A 20,593-nucleotide genomic window follows, 5' to 3' on the forward strand; every position below is an offset into this window, starting at 1 on the left:
CTGTTTACATTTGATGATGACAGTTTCTTCAATAATCTTCGCCGTCGCTAAGGAGTTGATCACCTGTTAAAGAATCAAAACAGAGCAAGAATACGTAATGATCCAAAAAAAATAAAAGAATGAGAGGGAGAAATATTCATGGTTAAACGCGTATACCGAAAGCAGGATTCTCTGCGCTCATTCAGTTTATCCAAATTAATTGGCCGTAAATTAAACAGTCCGCTCTGACGAATGAACGAGCGATCACGATGAAGGAAACGGAATGGTGACGGCTGAAGAGGCAAAAGGGAAGATCAAATATGCGCATAGTGGAAGAGAAATAAATGAGAAGAAGAAAGTCGGACGAAGAAGAATAGGTGTCGAAAAATGAGAGAGATAAAGAAAAAGACAAAGAGAAGAAGAGAATGCTAGTTGAAAGAAAAGGCAAAGAAAGGATAAGTTAGAGAAGACATTATCCGGGATACTACAGTAGCGTTTCGACACACCATTATGTGACGACTGGGACTAATTTATACATGGGAAAGACGAAGACACTACCGAAAATCAAGTCGTGCGGCAGAAACAGAGAAAAAAATCTTGGTGGCATTATATATTTAAGAGAAGGAGCCTTCCTAATTGGAAGCTCGCCACTGTTTCAACGGGTGCACCGGTGTTTGGATTCATGTCTTACAGATAATCAGAGAAACGAAAATTTTATCCCGAAGATTAAACTTAATTATTTTTATTCTAATTTTGATCTCAGATTTGAAGATAACATATAGGAAATGTAAAAAAGAGCACAGATATATAGTAGTTATTTAGATTTTATTTTTGTTTCTTTCTTATTATTTTTTTATCTTTTCTTTTCGGTAAATGCATTTAGTTTCATTGAAATTCATTGAATTTTTCCTGTATTAATTTTAAAGATATTTTATATTATTTTGATTTTTTATTATATTATAAAAAGTAACGCATGCATATGTATACAACTCACATGCTTTTCAAGGAATGAGGTTCGGCAACATGTTTCGATAAATGTTGTAGAGAAATAAAATGATCGCGTCGAAACACCATAAATCGGACGCATCGGTAAGCGAGAGCTCGGATCATGTGCTGTTGCCAGTAATTGCCGGCAAGATGAATCGGGACGAAATCTCGTTTCCGACTTCGTAGGAAATTTACGAAGCGGCATCGAAGCGTTTACGGCGAGAAAGTTATCCGCTACGGCCGCAAGAAAGTCGTGGCCGATGCAAACGCGTCTCGGCGGACTCTTCAAAAGTCTGCCGAGGAACCGAGCTCCTAATTAGGAACAAGCTTGATAGTCGTTCTTACACGTATTAAGCGATAAAACGAACAGGAAAGGCGAAGAAGGATAATAAGTAAAATTCATAAGTAATATCATTTGCTTTATCGTACTTGGGCCTCGTATTTTTCCTTCGTAAAATTATTTATCTCAATCACATTCATCCATAAAATGTAAATTTTCGATTTTTTACAGACGTAAATTCCGGCTCCATATCGATAGTTGACGAGTAATTTGATATTCTCCATCAAAAGAAATTGAGAAAAAAATAATCGGATTAAATAAAAAAAATATCCAACAATAATGTGAATAATTTATAATTAATACAGAAAGAGAGAGAGAGAGAAAATCTCTGCGTCATCATTATCAGCGATCCCATCGCGCGTCAAGACGAGTCTGCTCGTGGGATAAAAAGCGGCATCGCGATATAAAAAGAGATAATAACTATATAATTTAATCACCGGCACTTTTCCGGGCGCGAAAGCACGAGGCGTTTTACACGCGAGACGATTGTCGTGTGGAATTCTAGTTCAAGTAGATGTTACATCGCGACTCTCGGTATTCCAGGAGCAATTAGCGCGGCGATGCGATGAGCGTCGCAAGGGGGCACGGGGGCGGATGGACGGAAATCACTTTAATATCTTTCTGCCTCGACAGTCGTTGGCGCGACGACCGGTTTGTAAATAGGATGAAATGACGCCGCATTATGAATTGTCGACGTAAACGCTCGTTTTTTCATCTGATTTCGCCGGCGAAACTTCGCGATTAAGCAGACGCAGGCGCGATGAAAAACGAAAAGATTATAATTATTTCCAGAGATTCAGCTTTGCCGTATCGCGTAGAATGCTGTTACTATTAATTATCGAACGGAACTCGTTTTTATGAATATGAATGAAGACGGAGAGAAAACTTCTTTTTTGATTTCTCGCCGATCAGTCGACATCCTTCGCAGACTTCGAATTTATCCTCGTTGAAATGCAATTTGTCATTATATATTGATTTAATGTATTTATTCAACATATTTATTTAGCTTTACAAACACGTTTATACATATTTATAACAAGTGTGTTAAGATTTTAACATTTTGCTGGTGATTTTGAATTCTCCAGAGATTCTTGAATTCTCTTAAATACAACAAAAATAGATAAATTTTTCAAAAATTTAAATTTAATCTTTCTCTTAGTATTTGAAAAGAATATTATTATTTCTCGATAATTAAACTTGTTTTGACGATTTTAAAAATAGCGCTTTTATTATATTTTGTTATTTAATTTTTTTCTATTAACACATCTGTCATTATTTGATATAAAAATGATTCACATAAATTTTACGTAAAAGAATTTACGAATTATTTCTGTTTCGAAAAAAACATACGGCAATATTTCGGTCGAAAATTTCGGAAATGTTCGAATGGCAGATCACGTCCGCGGCGGAGCTGACAAAAACGATAACAGAATCCTGGGGCAATTAGTCGATATTTTAATACGCAAAAAGTCAACCCCTCGTTAGATCCTCTCGCAACGAAGGACCGAACGTCCGCCACTTCCCAAAGGGTTATCGAGAAAAACGGACTCGAACGTTGGATCGATGCGGCACCTTGTTAGCGCAAGGATTCTCGGGTTGACAGCTTCGAGCAAAAATAACGCGGACGTTAACCCGTTTCCACGGCTAAGGAGTATCGACGCGCGAATCGACCAGTCATTTCGATCCTCACCGAGACACTCCAGTTTACCGCGAATTTGTCAGTAAGATAAAGTTCCATAAACAATTTTCGCTTTTAATATATTTGCATTTCAATCCCTTCAATTCATTAATCGAACGAAATATTGTGTACCTAAGTATTAAATACTTCACTTTCTTAAAAAATCATCAAACAATAAAAATTAATAAATAAATAAATTTGCTACAAAATATTTTAATGTTTCTATAATTGAAATTTAAAGTAACAAGATATTAAATTAATTTGGACAATAATTATTAAAAAGAACATATCATATCTTTATTATAATAATATAATTTGCTTCATTATTATCGCGATATCATTTAAATTGCTGAAAAAATCACATTATTATCCTCCTAATTTCTTCTTCTCTTCGGCGAACGTGTTTCTCTGCCTCGGTTTGTGTTTAATTTTGGAACCATCCGTATTTAGCTATTTAGATATATCAACGGGAAAAGGTTGAGTGTGCACATACGTGGGAAGCGTGTGCGCTTATCGGATTCCAATTAAGTATGCGATCCTCCCGGTAGCGGCAGTTACGCCTATAGTTTCACCTATACTTGAGCGCGCGGAAGTGATCGCGCGGAGAGCAAGAAATAATTAGAGCTTTCGAGCGAGAGAGCAAAGGGGAAGCACCAGTCCCAAGTACTTCCTTAATTGACCTCTGTCTACGTGTGCTCGCTTACACACATGCCCGTCGTTTATCCGATTAAACACGAATCGCAAACTGAGAGTGAGAAATTCGCGTTACGCCAAACACCGACGCTCATGTTTCCAAAACGACATAAATGTCGTCATAAAATTTGATTACCTCAGCGCAACATGAATGCGTGCACTTTCTGCGTGCTTAAAATGCAAAAGTGCGCCATTTCGACGGCGCTTTTTTTCATCTCAGTTTCTACCGATGCGCTGTCGATTTATCCCAACGGAGCAATTATTTTCAGAATTTTTCTATTTTTACTTGTAGCATCAATATTTGCTTTTCGGACTTTGAGTGTGTGAAAGATACTATTTTTTTTACAAATTTTTTAATGTGTTGAAGATACTATTTTTTACAAATTTTTTACATTTGTTCGGGAGAAGGGAAGACTATGAAAAGGAACGGAACCGTTCGGGACATGAAGAATAGGAATCCAGATTTATACTACAATCGCCTCCGGCTGTTGTCTTATCCGGCTGGGTCCTCCGGATGCGGCTGCCCTTCGTTCCCAATTCCGATCCAATTTGATGCACGGTAGTTTCGAGATACCGCGTAAGGGGCTACAGGAGTAAATGGTAAATAACCGAGCCGTCCCTATACACGGCCCGGCCACGGGCGAAGAGAGAGCCTAATTAAACGATGTACAATTTATAACACCAGCCAGAAGGTCTAATGGCTCGCGTTCTTGGAAACCCGTTGGTTCCACCGTAGGACCACACCTAGCCGGTCCTGCGGAGAGATTGTCATCGGCTCTAAGGAATGATGCCGCCGTCTCGTTTCACGATTCATGTATGGCGCACCATGGCTTCTGATATAGTGTGGAAGCCTCCGTGCGACGCTCGCACGCATCGTTGAAATTAATTATCCGTCTTAATTGTTATCATGCCCTTTCCAAATTTCTCGTCGACTATGCGGCTTATGTGTTACGCGTTGAAAATTTAATCGAAAATCTCGGTGATTTCGATGCCGATTGTAAGGAAGACATTTAAAGATCGGTCTAATAAAAAATCGAAACAACCATCCGTTTCTCTTTTTATCTTTATGAATTCTATAAGAATACAAAAATTAAATATTTTAATAATTTATTTGCTATCTCCGCCTCTCGTGTGCAATTGTATATCGTATTCTGGAATTAAATAAAATCGTAAACGTTAAATCGGGCTGGCAAAAAAACAAAGGCGACGTCAATTGGCATCGCAAAGCTCGCTCGTTTAAGTTTGTCGCGAACGAGAGATACGCGATAATGTATCGATTTATCCTTAATCGAGAGCTATTCGTATAAAATCGTGTAAAATATCCGCTTCCCCCTTCACGGGCCCTTCATTGCGACGAACCGATGTCTCTCTCGTATCAAGACATACCGCGACTTTATTATTATCGCGCAGTGGAATGTAACCGGCGAGATGATATCCTTTAATTTTACATTATTGACGAGCGTGTCGATTAAACGGGACCGCTTATTGGTCATTCGTAAGCGCATCTAACGATTCGCTTCGGAATGCCGGACGAGCCTTAAGGACGAAAATTAAGAACTCGGCGATGCGAGGCGGTTTACGTTGATAAAAATGCCGACCTTATCTCGATCGGTGAAACCGAAATTAGTAGCTAGCGAGCGTCCGCACTCCATGAAGGCGCAGATAAGTAAACTAAATAAAACGCGAAACTTATACTCACAATTAGAGAGATATCTCTCTTTCCTCTATCCGACACTCTCCCCCCAGCCCTTCGCCCCCTTCCTCCTCCCCCCGTTCGTCCCTGGCCGACGTTTATGTGGTGAACAGTAAAATAATCAGATTTAATACGCGCAATTATTTTCGTTACGCGAATGCGTAAATTAGCCTGCACCGCTTTTGTAACATCTCCGCAGGTTGTTAAAATAGAACTCGAGATACATTTATAATAATTGCGCTCGTAAACCGCGCCAAATCGAAGGAGATCGTCTTCGCATCAAGCTCTACATGATTATTATGGGGAAGATAATTTTTACGAAGAATTATTTTTTTATTTGCATCCGTATGCTTTTTATTGACTCTTGCTGCAGGATATTAGCGTTTATTTTCAGTCGTGAGTTTCAACAGAATGTCTGCACGATGTCTGCGCGAAATAATAATTCTAAAACTTGTCAGGTTTATACTGAATTTTAATGACGTTTAAATGATCATGATATTAAATTTTGCATATTTTTTCGCTACATATTTTTAATTCTAAAATATTATACTATATTTTATTACATTATATATACTATAGATGAAATTTGCAGAATGAATTACAAAATATGTATATAAGAGTAATATTATATTTCCTCCCCGGAAATTGCTAAAAAGATGCTTTAAAAAATCTTTTTTAAGATTGCAAGGAAAGGAGAACTATATTAATTTACATCCTCTGAGATAATCATCATTATGCACTATTGAGTTATTGCGGCAGTGTTGACGAAGAAAAAAAGTGCTTCACTCTTGACGAATTATTTAATGTAATTTATCGCAATCGCGTGATAGCCCCACATCGAAATTATCGCATCACACGGTGAGATAAATTAAGAAGTTTGCAGGCCGTGAGTTAGCGCCGGCTTTGCTGATCCTCATCGGCAAAAATTCCATCCTTATCTTCTGATGAAGTTGAAATTAGTAGCCGGCTACTGTACAAGTCTCATATGAGGGTGATAATGACGACGGAAACGAAGAGACGACATTCACCATGCTGATGGGTGAATTGCGATCGTTTTCTGCTAAGCACAAACATATTTAACTGTCAAAAATCGCGTAACGAGAAAGAGGTTTTATGTATATCACTAGAGATTATCTGTTTCATTAGACCGATCCAACGGAAATTCTTGAGAGTAATAAGTAATAGATTATCGTGAACGGAGTACTCTGATATTCTATCATAAATAATAAAACAGTAACCGCACGTGCGATTCATCGATTAAAATAGTTAAGAGATAATTAATTTACAAACTTTATCGAATGTAATATTGTCTACTAAATTTCTTCCCGCAAGCACGATCGTAATCTCGTAATTAATGTAATACCTATCTACGTGCGATTAACTTAATTAGCATAATGAGAATTTAATTTTCAAATAATATAACGATATATATTGGTGAACGATAACTCACATTTCTGCTAATATTACAATAACAATAAAAGTGATGGCGGCAGCGATATATTGGTGTGAATACACATACATATATTTACATACGCAGGAACACACACACACACACATGTATAAGCCTAACGAGGTAACACAGACCGCCTTGCGGGCCTCAGCGAGAACTCCGTTGGACATCCGTAAGTGTTGGATTCTCGGCCGTTGTTAAGTAAATTGGGTCCCAACCGGTTTCTTATTTCGTGGCCACTGTCTTACTCTCCGCGGTCGTACTCGGGACACTCACGGAACAAGAACCGCTCTTCGCGGCGTCTTCGGTCGATCGGTTCCCTTCTTCGGGCTCGTTGCTTGAAAATTTCAGGGCCGTACACGATTGCGAATCGCGAAACTCGTCTACAATTAATATATTGCAAATTTGCGACTGGCAAGATAAGCGTCTGGCTTTAATTCCCCAATCGATAATTCACAGTGATAAGCTTGAATCATAAAAATATAGGCATTTTGTTCTCTGCATCAATTGAAGCTTGGAATTTATAAAGGCTTGAATTTAAAAAGAAATCGAATAATTTGGTCTTTGAAAAAAATTAAAGCTTAAACTTTAAACCATGAAAATGTATTACAGAAACTGAGATTAAATAAATTTAATTTCTACATCAAATAATATATTGCCCATTAAGATTTATTTATAAACTGAATCTATTCAGTTGCAGAGTAATTTATTAATTAAATTCGAGATTCGTTAACTATAAACGAAGCTATAAATAAAGTTTTGTTCACGTAGCTTCGTTTATTACATTCTCGCGATTTAAATTTTGAAAAAATAATTAAAATTAATCTAATTCATCTCTAATTTTTGTCGGGATTCAATCATTATTATATATATATATATATTAATAGCAAAGTTATAAAGATGGAAAAGATAATAGATAAGAATCAAATGAAATTTGAATTGAATAAAGATTGCAGAAAAAAATCTTGCATTGAAAATATAGCTCCGCAAACTATCTAGATATATTTTATGTTAACTCATTACGCATAAACCGATAAAATATATACTCGCGTGTGCGCGCGTGTCTATCTGGAAGTGCGCAACGCGAAAAGAATTTCTTCTCTTTTAGCTCGGGCAACGAGAAGGAAGGGCTTCCACAGAATGGGTTAGCACGAGAGAGATCTCGGCAGCCGATACAGCCGCTTTTTGTCAATTTATAAGGATTTATACCAGCGGCACGCAGATGCGCTTGTTCTTCCCTGCATCCCGCGCCCGTCTCTGCAACTTTCGCGAAGGGGTGGTCCTTGTGGTCCCGGACTCGGTCGAGGGTAACAAGACTTCTTCGAGAAACGATGCCAGATCAAATCTTGATAAATAATGGTTAACTTGTTAACGAAACACAGTGTCGGCATCTAATCGAATACAATTCGTAATGTGTGTAAATAGAAAGTATCAAATTCATTACGAAAAAATAAATCAGAATTATCAGTTGAAACATACATATTCGAGTCGCGGTATGAAATTATTTGGGGAAAATCGTTCGTGCATAATTAAACAATTAAACAATTATCTTCGACCTAGCTCCTCTTCATTACGCACTCACTCCCTTTGCCGAGTGACCGCCCTCTTTCGCTTATCTTCTCCCCTTCTTACCGGTGGTGATTAACGCTATAAAATGGTCGAAGATGAGCCTCGAGAGCGAAAGTGAGAAAAAAAAGAAAGAGAAAGAGAGAGAGAGAGAGAAGTGGATGGAAGAAAGAAGTCAAAAAGAAACGATCGAGGATTACCCGAGGTGAGCGGGGCAAGTCCTATCTTAATGATATTGTAGCCGGCGTACACGCGCGCAGGCTTGCTCTAATTGCGCCACTGGGGCGGCCATGTTATCCGTATTCGCGAGTAGGACGAGGAAAGCAGACTCTTCCATCTCGGCGATTTCGGACGTGTGTCCGTGGACACGTGAACGTGCGAGTCTTTTTCTCTCTCTTTCTCATTCCGTTTACGTCCAGAAATGGGTGACAAAGAGAGAGCATATCGGTGAGACCGTGGTGTCTAGAAGAGGATCGCGCAAAGGACGAAGAAATCCTCAGGCTGGAGGAGGACCGCGATAAAGGCAACGAGGAGAACATTCACAGTGTACTTGTAAATACATGCCTGCGAAAGAGTCTGCGTGCTCGTCTCTCGACGAGGGAAAGCAGACGAGGACGGGCAATCGTGAGCGAAGGAAGCATTGTCGGGTCTAAAAAGGGCAGAGAAAGATAGAGGGTGAGTGGGAGGGAGGGTAGGCTGGGAGGGTAGGCAGAGAAAGAGAGAGAGAGAGAGAAGAGAGAGAGAAAATGTTCAGAGAAGAGGGAGTGAAAAGGGCATGGAGAATGGAAGGGTCGAGAGGGGGAGACGACCGGTAAAAGAGGGAGGGGAAGCTCGTCGAGGTAAAAACCTGGAAATGCAGCATGGCGGTCGGGAATCGGTAGCAATTATTACGAAAGGACGACAGTTGAATGCGAATACTCCCGGCCGAGGGAGAGGGCGGCTCGTAGATCTCGTGTCACCTCGTAGACCACGGGTAGCGAATCGATACGACGATTAAGAGGGAAATTTCGATGAGAATTCATTGACTTTTTTATTATTAGTCTGCGTCCTGTATTGAAAAAAGATGAATTAATTCACATGTACTGAATTGTCTCTACATTATATCGAATCTAATATCAATTTTTTACATTTGTAATTACATTTCTTTCATTTATAATTAATATTAAATGCGACGCTAAACAAAAGTAAGAATATAGACGTTAATCTTCAACTACTAAATTTAATTATATAATTTTATATAATTTTAATACTATATATATATATAATTTAGTTATATAATTTTCTCTTACTGTTTTTTTTTCTCAAATCTTATTCGAACTATAATAAACACAGATAAAATAAATCAAGTTAATTAATGTTAAACATAATATTAATAAATGTTTGATCAATCGACTTGTGATAATTGTTAATAGAGACAAACATGTCACTTCGACGATGCACATCTCCGTTTGCGAAGCAGTTATCAACGTTAGCTCGTATTGCTGAACTTTCTCGAGATCCGGTATGACTTGGTCGAGCTTGCAGCTCGCCGAGATAACCGAATTGTTTAAACGTAATGCCACGTCGACATACTGGCACATTGTCGCATAATTACGACGTCGAAGACATTATCATTTATGGCTCAGTGAAATCGACAAACATTACGGCTCAATTAGCCACAAATTTTAATTGAATCTTGTTCACGCATTTGAATCTTTCGAATTTTCAAACTGTGACAATCCTAAATAATAGGTCAAACAAAATAAAAATTTCCAAATAAAAAAATATCTCAAATTTAAATAAAAATACACGGAAAACAAATAGATAATATTACAACTAATAATTAAAGTTTTTTCGTAATCGTATTAAAAAATTCTAAGTAATAAGGTACATGAAAAAAAATCTCAAAAAATACGGAAGCGTCTTATAGAAGTTGAACGAGATTTAATTTGACGGAAGCGGGAATAGAGAGGTGTTATGTGGTGTAAGCCGGCGTACTTTCATATCTGAAACCACATTGCAATATCCTTTTTCCTTTTTTTTTCATTAAATGCAATACGTGCCGCACAATTATTACATTAGCTGCTCATAAAGCCGGGAGCTGTGGGCTTAGCAACGACTACAACATTGGCGCGCGGAGGTTGCGACGGGTGTGAGTTAAAATGGGAGGGTTGTTCAGGGCAAACAGCCACTTTGGCGCAGGCGTAACCGCTGCTAGTCAATATTAACCAACGAGTCGGATTCGAGACATCGATGTCACCGGCGTGCAAAGAGCCGCATGGCGAGCGAAAACTCCTCGCAGCGAAACAGAAGTCGAGTCGCTGTCTCGAACACGACATAAGTTCAAACATTGAAATTATTCGAATAATAACGATAAAATTACGTGCTGAAATAAATGCTGTTCTGCAAAATTATACGTTTATCTATACAATTAAAAAAGTATCGAAATGTTATTTTGTTTATATCTATATTATGGTAGTTGTAGATATTAGCGTCATCTAATTTTGATTATTTTATTAAATCGAAATAATGCCTTTTTATATACTCTATCATGATTGCTTTCAATTTGCTATATTTTACGTAAAGCAATAAAATTTTCACATGTATTATTTTTATATATATATTTATATATATTTCTTATATACATATATATTAATTTTCCGAAAATATGTGTGTAAAGATCTGGCAATATTTTCTCTAATTTTCTCGATAAATTTGTAAGATAAACTTCGATTTATAGATTCTGTTACATTCACGATCTTTTTACCTCTCATAATTTTTTTAATTCAAAAAATTTTATTGCTTTTTGACAGATATTCGGAAAAAACAAATAACGACAAGAATACAATCGTCTATTACAACCATCTAACAATGTAATAATATACAACTATATATGTACTTTTTATTAGTTTGTAGCACAAGTTAGCTTATAAAAACACCTCTCCCGAGTTAATTCAAAGGGATAATCTGTTCTGTAGCATTACTTCTCGGAGAGGGAGAGAAAGATCGATTTCTTCCCATTGCCATTACTGGCGCGTCGCCGTAAATATATCGCTGCTTTCTAATTTCCGAAAACCGGCAGGCTGGATGCACAAAACATTTCCCGACCATTATCGGCGGCGTGTAACCGCGTTCAACGCCATCCCTCCCTCTTCTTCCCCCCTCAACCCACGCATTAGCCTCGCGCCGCTGACAACTTCTCATTGTCCGCGATTCAGCCTGACGTCGCGGCGACGTGCTCATTGTTAATTAAACTACGCGTCGCCGCGCCATTGCCGCATTCACAGAAGTCCGCCGCTTTTGCCGATAAGTGACGGTGTTGGTTAAATGATGATGGTAGTAGTGGTACCTTAGACGGCACGGCCACACGTACGTTTTCCGCAACGCGGCCTTTTCCGGTACAACTAAAGCCAGCTCCGCGCCAATACGCGGGAAAATCCGCGGATTGTGTTGCAGTCGGAGCACGTTTCATCGAGCTGCCGGCAATAACGCGGCAGTTTAATTACCACGGCGAATTAATGCGGCAGCCAGTAGAACGGGAGAGCCGACGTTTGCGCGCCTTTAACCGAGAAAGCCGAGAACAACGCGGCGAGCGAGAAAAAAAAATAGCTGCTCGACTAAAAAAAAATAATAGCGACTCGACAACTGGCGCAGCTTTAAATTTTATCTATTCTTTATTAATCTATATACGTGCGCCTAAAGAGCGTGCGAAAAAAAAAATATGGAAAAAGATACCATCTCTTTTAATTGAATATATTCTAAGCGTGTCAATTCTATGAATGTTATTCGACGTAAATGATTCCTGCGCTGGACCAATTTGATAAACCGTTCATCAATGTTCTACATATTGGCGTGAAGGGCTAAACGCGCGATCGATATCCGTGTCGTTCCTTTGTGTATTATTACAGCGAGAGATAGAAATTGCGATTGCCGTCCTAATTCTCACAAATTCGATATAGCGCGTCGGGTTGTGCGCGAATGCTCCTTAAGCAGCCCATAAAACGCAGGAAATTACCGAGTAGGAGCATCACGACGCTCCTCTCGATAACGGCCTTATCGTATATAAGTGCTACCGCCAAGAAGTCGTCAGATTCCGCCCTAGCTACCGTAGAAACGACATAGCACGATACACTATCGCGCGATTTCGCTGTCTCGCGCGAGTATTTTTTGCATTTTCATATCTAGTACATTTCAACCCTAGAATGTGCATTTATGTACTATTATTTTTTATTAGGTTATTTATAGCGCAATATAGTACAGTGCTTTTTTTTACGATGCTCACGATTATGGTAAGAAATATTGGAATATTTATAAATAAAACTACGGGTAATTCAAAGAGAAAGATTTCGTTCGACATATGTATTTTTTATAGTGAGAGTTTTTATACAATATTTGTAGAATAATTTTATATAAAAAGATAAGAGAGAGAGAGAATTAAAAAGGCTACTTCTGAAAAATGCGCACGATATAATTTAATATTAAAATTAATAAGTTATCGATTTCATCATGATTTTATAAATTTGATTTTATCATAACTTGATGTTATATAACTTGAATTTCATTGGATAATCGCTACATTCTTCGGTTTAAATGTCCAGCAGCTTGAACGAATTCACTCGAGCTTAACACGTTAGATACAGGTATATAATATTGTATCTTTTAAGTCCACCTCGGTACGTCTCTTTGGAACGATAACCCGAAATTCGCGGCCGAAGAATTCTAGTAGAAAGAGAGTAATACAAGCGCGAAAAGTACGTATTGCAGCACGTTGCATGGTAGTGGATGGTCTCCACCATCCTCCCTTCTCGTATCCGCGTTCGCGGACGATAGGAGTGGTAGGTAGGTAGGTAGGTAGGTATAGTAGCAGCTCTCGGGAGCTCCCAACAATACCCAGGAAATTACATAACTGTTGGAAATATCAACCAATACCAGTGCTCTGGCATTCGCGAGCCGGCGGCGGCGGCGGCGGTGGCGGTGCCAACCCCTCCGTGCCATTATTATAACTGGGTAGGTGGCGTATTATACGCGGCCGTCGGGGGAACTCAGGCGGGCGAACGAGATAGGACCGTGCCTGGAGAATGAAACGAGAAATTGAGTTGTGCTGAAACGGAGGGTAAGGGGGTGCCGAGCCACCGCGCATTGACGGCGCGATGGCTGCGAACGAGCCAACGGCACGAATCAGAGTTTCAATCGAGAAGGCATAATTATTTTATTTCACTTTTACTAGTCGCACGCGCGAATGCACCTCCCTTTTATGTGCATTTTCAAATACTATTTTTGAATAAAATTATTAAAATAAAAGATATATGAAACACACACTAGTGATTAATAGTAGATGAAATAGATACGCGAATCGATAAAAGTATCAATACATAAGGATCACTATACAAATAGATATGAATCGTGCATGAGATGATTGTAGATTTGTATTTTAGATAAAATTATAAAGGATAATAAAAATATATGAATAAATGAATAAATAAAAATTGTTTGAGTTAGCAATTGTTTTAATAGAATTTAGAGCTCCGGAATTGTAACGATCGATTGTAATAATTCAATCATCTGGATATCGATTATCTTGACGCGCAGATAAATCAATTACTTTTTTTAGGTGGCTTGGAAACGGGAAATGATTAATTACCAACGATATTCATTACACTTCTGTTATTCACCCTCGATCGTTCGTGATTAACATCATTAATAATCGATAATGCGTAACTGCATTGCAAAATGTTTTATCATGCACTACAAGTTATTAATATTTTTGCCTGCAATTAAATTGCTTATCGTAATCATTGTTCAATGACAATGAATTTTTAACACGCGTTTCAAATTTTGTAATATATTAACTTTTGAGAGAGCTAATTATTTAAATTTCCGCAATTCTATAATTCTACTTGCACAATATAAATGAAATTAAAGCCATTACTAGTTGCAAGAGACGAGGAAAGATATTGCTCCAGTTGCACGTATACCGGTGGCAGCACGTCGACTGCCGAGTAATTCGCAAAAATTAATTACTAACTTGTTCTACGGTGAGAAAGGATCTCTCATACCGACGGCGGAGCAGAGACAAAGGAAAAAGGATCTGTTTCAGAAATCGTCGCACAATAGAACGAGAACGCGAGACATCTCCGAGAAAACAACCACCGTAGCTACGTCATGTCGGTGTCGCCGCGATCAGTATTGGCTTTTCAATACGTATTTCTCTTATGTAAGCATACCTCCAATTTTACACAGAAATTAAAAAAGAAATTAATATCATGATAAATTTATTATATATTTGTGATATAAACAATATAACACAATATACAAGCGATAAAAGCATAGAAATCTTTTCAAGAATTTTGTTGGAAATCAACGATGATATAAGTTTTTTTAAACATAATTAAAAATATAATTTACCACATTTTTAAATTAGCTAATCGCAAAAACAAATTATAAAAAATTTCTAAATTTCCAAAATATAAAATGAAAATAGGGTTAAATGTTTCTTCACTCCACAAGCAATCACGATGACCCTGAAATATTTCATTCCGAGATATTTCACGCACATATCGTGGAAGGATGCGAAACTATCCGGCAATATAAATAAGTGGTTAACGTCGCGCACTCTTAAATTGAATCTCGCCCAGCGGAAGATTCGCGGACAAGATCCTTAGAGAGGGCAACCTCTAGCGAAACTATTGTCCGATCAGTCGTTATTTTTACAACGTTGCACGGGCCATCCTCGGACGAATCTTTCCCGACGATTTATGCACCCTCCTGACGCTGCATTACGTACCAAAAGTCAAGCGCCACGATGACGGACCCCATACGTTCTCTGTTTGTCTATTATGTATGGTTTACCGTGGTTTACCAGGGGAAATCTCTGGTAGCATAAGAGGGCGCGGCGCATCAGAGCTCCCTCTCCCCTTCGGCCTTTTCCCCGGGGACTTATGACCGGTGATTAAGTATGACGTATCGGTGGTGGGATCCGGGAAAGAGGGTGGCACGCAGACTTACATCCGCGTTGCAGATATCGCGCTTTTCGTGGAAAAATCGCGTCGCTCCATTGTGCTTGTTCTTGCTACGAGATGAATTGCCACCAAGCGATATTCCTCGTAGTTATCTGATAAGACGATACTGCCGTTTACTTAGGCGATATGGATCGACGGTGCTTATAGGGTGCATTAAGATAAGTTGAATCGTAAAATAATTTTTTTTTAAATGCCATTCGATATCTTAAAATAAGTCGTAGGTGTCTGACATATATTTATTCAGAAGATAAATATTTTTATAAATAATTTATTTTTCTGATCAGTATTTCAACAATCTGTAACGTCTTTCTGTATTAAAATGTGAAGCGATAAAATAATAAATTCCATAGGACTCGTAGAACGGCATTAATATCGGATTCTCTGTCAAGGTATAAAATGACAGAATAATAAAATTCATAAACTTCACGGAAACATCAGCCAGACGCTGCGTCGTTACCGACGACGAGAAAAGCACTGGAATCGATTGTGAAGTGTTAGAAGCGACGGGCACGTTTCGCTTACGAGGCTTTTGAAAATGAGAATCGATTTCACGACGAAGCGGAACAAAGTGATATCGTTTATTGGACAAAGAGCCCCGGCTACACGTGGCCGATCACACGCACGAGCGACTCGCCACGCGTATTTTTATAGCGCGACAGTCGCGCTGAAAAATAAAAAACAGAGGAGTAAAAAAAGGGAAAAAATGCACATGCATACGTCGCGACATTTAAAATGATCGCGAGCTAATGAGAAAAATTCGCGACGACTGGCGGAAATGAGGTATACGCTCGGATCGTATTTTTCGATCGGTTTTATTCAGCCGAGAACAATCGCGCACTCGGTAAAACTAGACAGCTTTTTCGCCGTAAAACACATGAGGGACAAGAAAAAGAAAATAAATAGCGATTGAAAAAAAAATTTATTCGCGAGCGAGAAAGAGCCCGTCATTGACGGCTTTACCGGAAATCGGGCGGCCAACTTCGTCGACGGTTTTATTGGCGACGGCGGCGCGGCCATCATAAAGAGAGAAAGAGAAAACTAGCGTCGGTCGGTGATAAAGTGACCGAATGGAAAAGACGGCGCATAATGCGCCATAGAAAGCCGAATATTGTGTCGCGTTGGCAAAGGGGTAATTCCGCAGTAGGAAGTCTTATTGGAAAAGGGTAGATAAGGGCGGGCGCGCGCCTATATAGGGTGACGCGCGTAACTGAGAATCAGTGTGTTCGCGTTATACGTCGTGCGCGAACGTGTGGCGTCGTCGCTGTGAGAGCGGAAATTAAATATGCCTGACTCGATAAGTCAGAGCACCGCGACTGTGCTCCGTATCAACGGGCGGGAGATGAGCTATTGTGCTATTTTCGTGCGGGATCTGTGCGCGAGGCCATCCCCCGTTCCCCGTGTTCTACGTCTCTCCTCCGCAAAACGCGTTTCGTTTATTCCCTCGCTCGCGGAGGCGGATATCGCCGTGACGCGTCCGGCGAACGCTCCTGCGGGCATGTCCTGCCTACCCTTCGTCCTCGGGTATTTTGTTTTTTTTCTCTCTCCCTTTTTTACATCCCATAACGGAGATTGAATCGGGATTGCATTTTTTCGTCCAATGCTAACAGATTTTTTCGCGCCGATGGAATTAATAAACGCACGCGAAACTTTACGACGAGATCTCGTTAATTCTTACAGAATTTCTCCAGGAGATAAATTGCAGGATGTAATATCTGCCACAATGTAAGGAAACTGTAATTTTCTTTTATGAAAACTTAGCATTTTATTATTAAAATTAATAATTTATATTATCGAAAGAAATAATATATTATTATAGAATAATTTTGTGTAAAATTGACACATGACCATCCGCTCCTATAGCCTGTGATATTTAAAATTTGCATTCTACATTGAGAGCCTTACTTATAATTTTTTTAACTTGTTGTCACGTCGACATAAAAGGCTTTATTATTATTTACAATAAATTTATATACGAAGGGAAAATGAGAAGTATCGGGATATAGGATCTGAATAGCTCAATGGTAAGATAATCGTTCAGCAAGCGAAAGACTCCGATTTCCGATTCAGCGACTTTGACCCGATATTTTTCTCGCCTACATCTTCTCAGGACAAGAGAAATAGAAATTCTCGAATTGAGATTTAATATTTATTTGGTTTAATCAAGAAGAATTAAACATTAATTTAATATTAAAAATTAAACATTAAAAGGACATGAGAAAATTTCTTCTTCTCTTTATTCTATTCTTAAATAATAAAAAGGAAAAGGAGTTTTTTTATGTCATTTTACTTCAAGAAAATAATTCTTAATGTCTTATACATTATTTTTATATATGTTTCAATGATGCGAATGATAAAAATTATTTATATTTAAGAACAATACAAATTTATTCTACAATAATATTATTATTCCTTTCAGTAATATAAGTTATTAATTTTAATAATAAAATGGTAAATTTTTGTCTATATATGTAAACCAATAACTATATCAGATTGACAATGTCAGCATAGTTAATATAATCAATTTTTCCGTTATCCTAGCAGAGAGAAAGAGAGAGGGAGCATTTAAAAAGTTTTAAAATTATACATGTGTATCAGAGAAAGAATTAGTCTGATCTGATAATAAAAGGAGCGCGACGCGAGCGAAATAATTATATTAGATTTATCGAACCGGACGCCAAGCGAGCTCCTTAGATAATAGGCTTTTTACGACTCCGTTGCACGAACCGCCGCTTGAAATTTACGATCCTATAACTGTAAAGACCTTTATACGAGACCATTACCAAGACTGTTACTCATATTTTTACCCCAAATTATTCGAGAGACACTTTGACAACAGCACAATAGATAGACGAGCGCGATAGCTTCGTTAGACAATTTCTGCATTTTCTGCAAATCAATACGCTTATCACTCGACACAACACGTGCGTCAAATGATTCTAAATGTCATGCAATGATGTCAATTCATTATAACTGATATTAAAATTAAAATGATTTAATATATATGTGTGTATTTGTGACCCAAGTCGCGCTTGATTCATAAAATTAATGACTATTTAACGATTAATGGCATTCGTATTCATTACGTATGATATGTGTGCAAATGAGATCATTATCTCATATATATTACATATACATATATAATGTGTAGTTATTTAATATAATTATTTAGACAAATAAAAAGAATCGCAATGAAAATGTGATGCCACACAATAATAATATTTAACAGATAAAAGAGAAAGAGGAATAAATAGTAAAATTAGTGTGATCAGTGATGAATGTAATCAGTGAATCAGTGAAGTTAATGAAAAGTCATAGAAAAAAATAAAATAATAGAATAGAAGATATATATCTTGTTAATAATACAACTTATTATATGAAATTTAGAAGAAATATTTTTTGCTTCATTTATCCCGATTCTTTCTGTTATCATAACAAATCACATTGCCATTGGAAGGAAATTGGTCCTAAATTCACCATAGAAATGATAACTGGAGGATAATTTGATAAACTCGGAGCGAAACCTCTATAAATCCTCCACTTTTTATAGCCGCGATATCACGATCGCAATCGCAAATTCGGTCCAGCGAGCAACGACATCAGACGAAGAAGACGTAGAGGGGGTTGCTCACGCAGACTTTCCTAGCGAGTAAAACACCTGAGGAGGAGGATTCGTGATATTGCTGAAGCCTCGACAAAGAAACCGCGCCGTAAGTCATAGGCGCAGACGGCTGCCGCTTCATTTGTCATCGGGCCCGGGATACAATTGTTCGCCGGCACTGGCCGCCATCTTGCCAGCCACCCCCGCCGATACCTAATAGACCACCCCGCGCATTCAGCGACCTCGGTGATAAATTGCGAAATAATCTCGTTCGGGGCGCATTATGTCGGAGGTTTATAGACGGCCGAGTGCGCGCGCGCGCGGCCACCACGTCCTGCTCGCTCAGCTGTAACTTATTCGAGTTTTGTCGAGAATTCGAAACGTCTTACACCCGCACTCTGCCGACGTGTCTCTATCCCTAAAACTTCTCAAAGAAAAGCCGAAGTTGATTCACACACTTTTTACAGACTTACTTACCATTAATATCATTTCTTAAATCAAACGCTTAAGTAATTTGTGATTCTTTGAACACAAATCCAAAATCTCCGGAAAATCCTGATAAATTATATCATAAATGCGATTATTGCCAAATAATATTATTCTTTATGAAATCATTGATGCAAAAATCCATTTGCCGACCATTACCCGATTCGCAACCTCAAAGAATTTCATTTGATCTTCGAAATGGCGAAGTACTCTTTCGTGAAAAGTCTATATCCGCTGCGTCATGCGAAAATACGTATAATCATACTGTCGGTTTCAAGGATTGAATGAATTTCATCGGAGTCACTTTCGATAAAGAGTTCATTAATGTAAGCCGCGACAATGAAGTAGCTCGAGGACCGCCATTGTGAGTGGGAGACGAGTGCAACGCGCGCGCGTGAAAGGTTCTGGAAAATCATTCCGGGATGAAGATGTCGGTATCGCTTTGTCCAGAATTTCATGGGACTCCGGGATAGTTCATTCAGTATTTTGCCATCGTTTTGCCCTCGATTTGAAGAGGATCGATTTTACTTTTCATGGAGGATACGGCGCAGAAAATTTATGTCGAGTCTTTCACGGGTGAAACTCTGTCACCGATTTCAGCCAAATTCTTTTTAAAGAGCACTTGAAAAAGAGACGTAAATAAAAAATTATTTTAAAAAGTATTCTCTCAAAGCATGATTGAGATTTTTTTATATATGTTATATGCATATTCTTTCTCAAGTATAATTTGTTTACAAATATATGAATTAATTATGAAAGTTTAGAGGCTTTAAAAAATGCTATGATATAATGGATATATCAAAATTCAAGAAATTTGCTTGTGAATCATTTTCACAATTAAGATTTAATGTCGCTAAAATATTTAATTTCTAATATAGTGCATGATTTCTCGATTGCAATTTGCATTACTTCTAGCACAATCACATTGTGCAAATCATTTTTTATATCGAGTTCAAGTACGTGGAACTTTGATGACGACTATGAATGATCAGCGATTTTAAGATTAGCTAGTTAGTTACCGATTCGATACGTGACGGTCTCTTTTACGTCAATCGTGATACGTGCGATGCGAACAATTGAATGTATTTCCGGCGATTGTCACGCGATTACTGAATCAATTAGAAT

General features: G+C 38.3%; 1 protein-coding gene across 1 annotated transcript in view; it reads left to right on the forward strand.

The window, feature by feature from the left end:
* The window catches only part of LOC105248060, a 37,350-nt gene that overhangs the window by 15,724 nt on the left and 1,033 nt on the right, over positions 1-20,593 (forward strand). The gene's annotated exons all lie outside the window — the stretch shown is intronic.

This window comes from Camponotus floridanus, unplaced genomic scaffold (assembly GCF_003227725.1).
Source record: "Camponotus floridanus strain SB8 unplaced genomic scaffold, Cflo_v7.5 scaffold88, whole genome shotgun sequence".
Lineage (NCBI taxonomy): Eukaryota > Metazoa > Arthropoda > Insecta > Hymenoptera > Formicidae > Camponotus > Camponotus floridanus.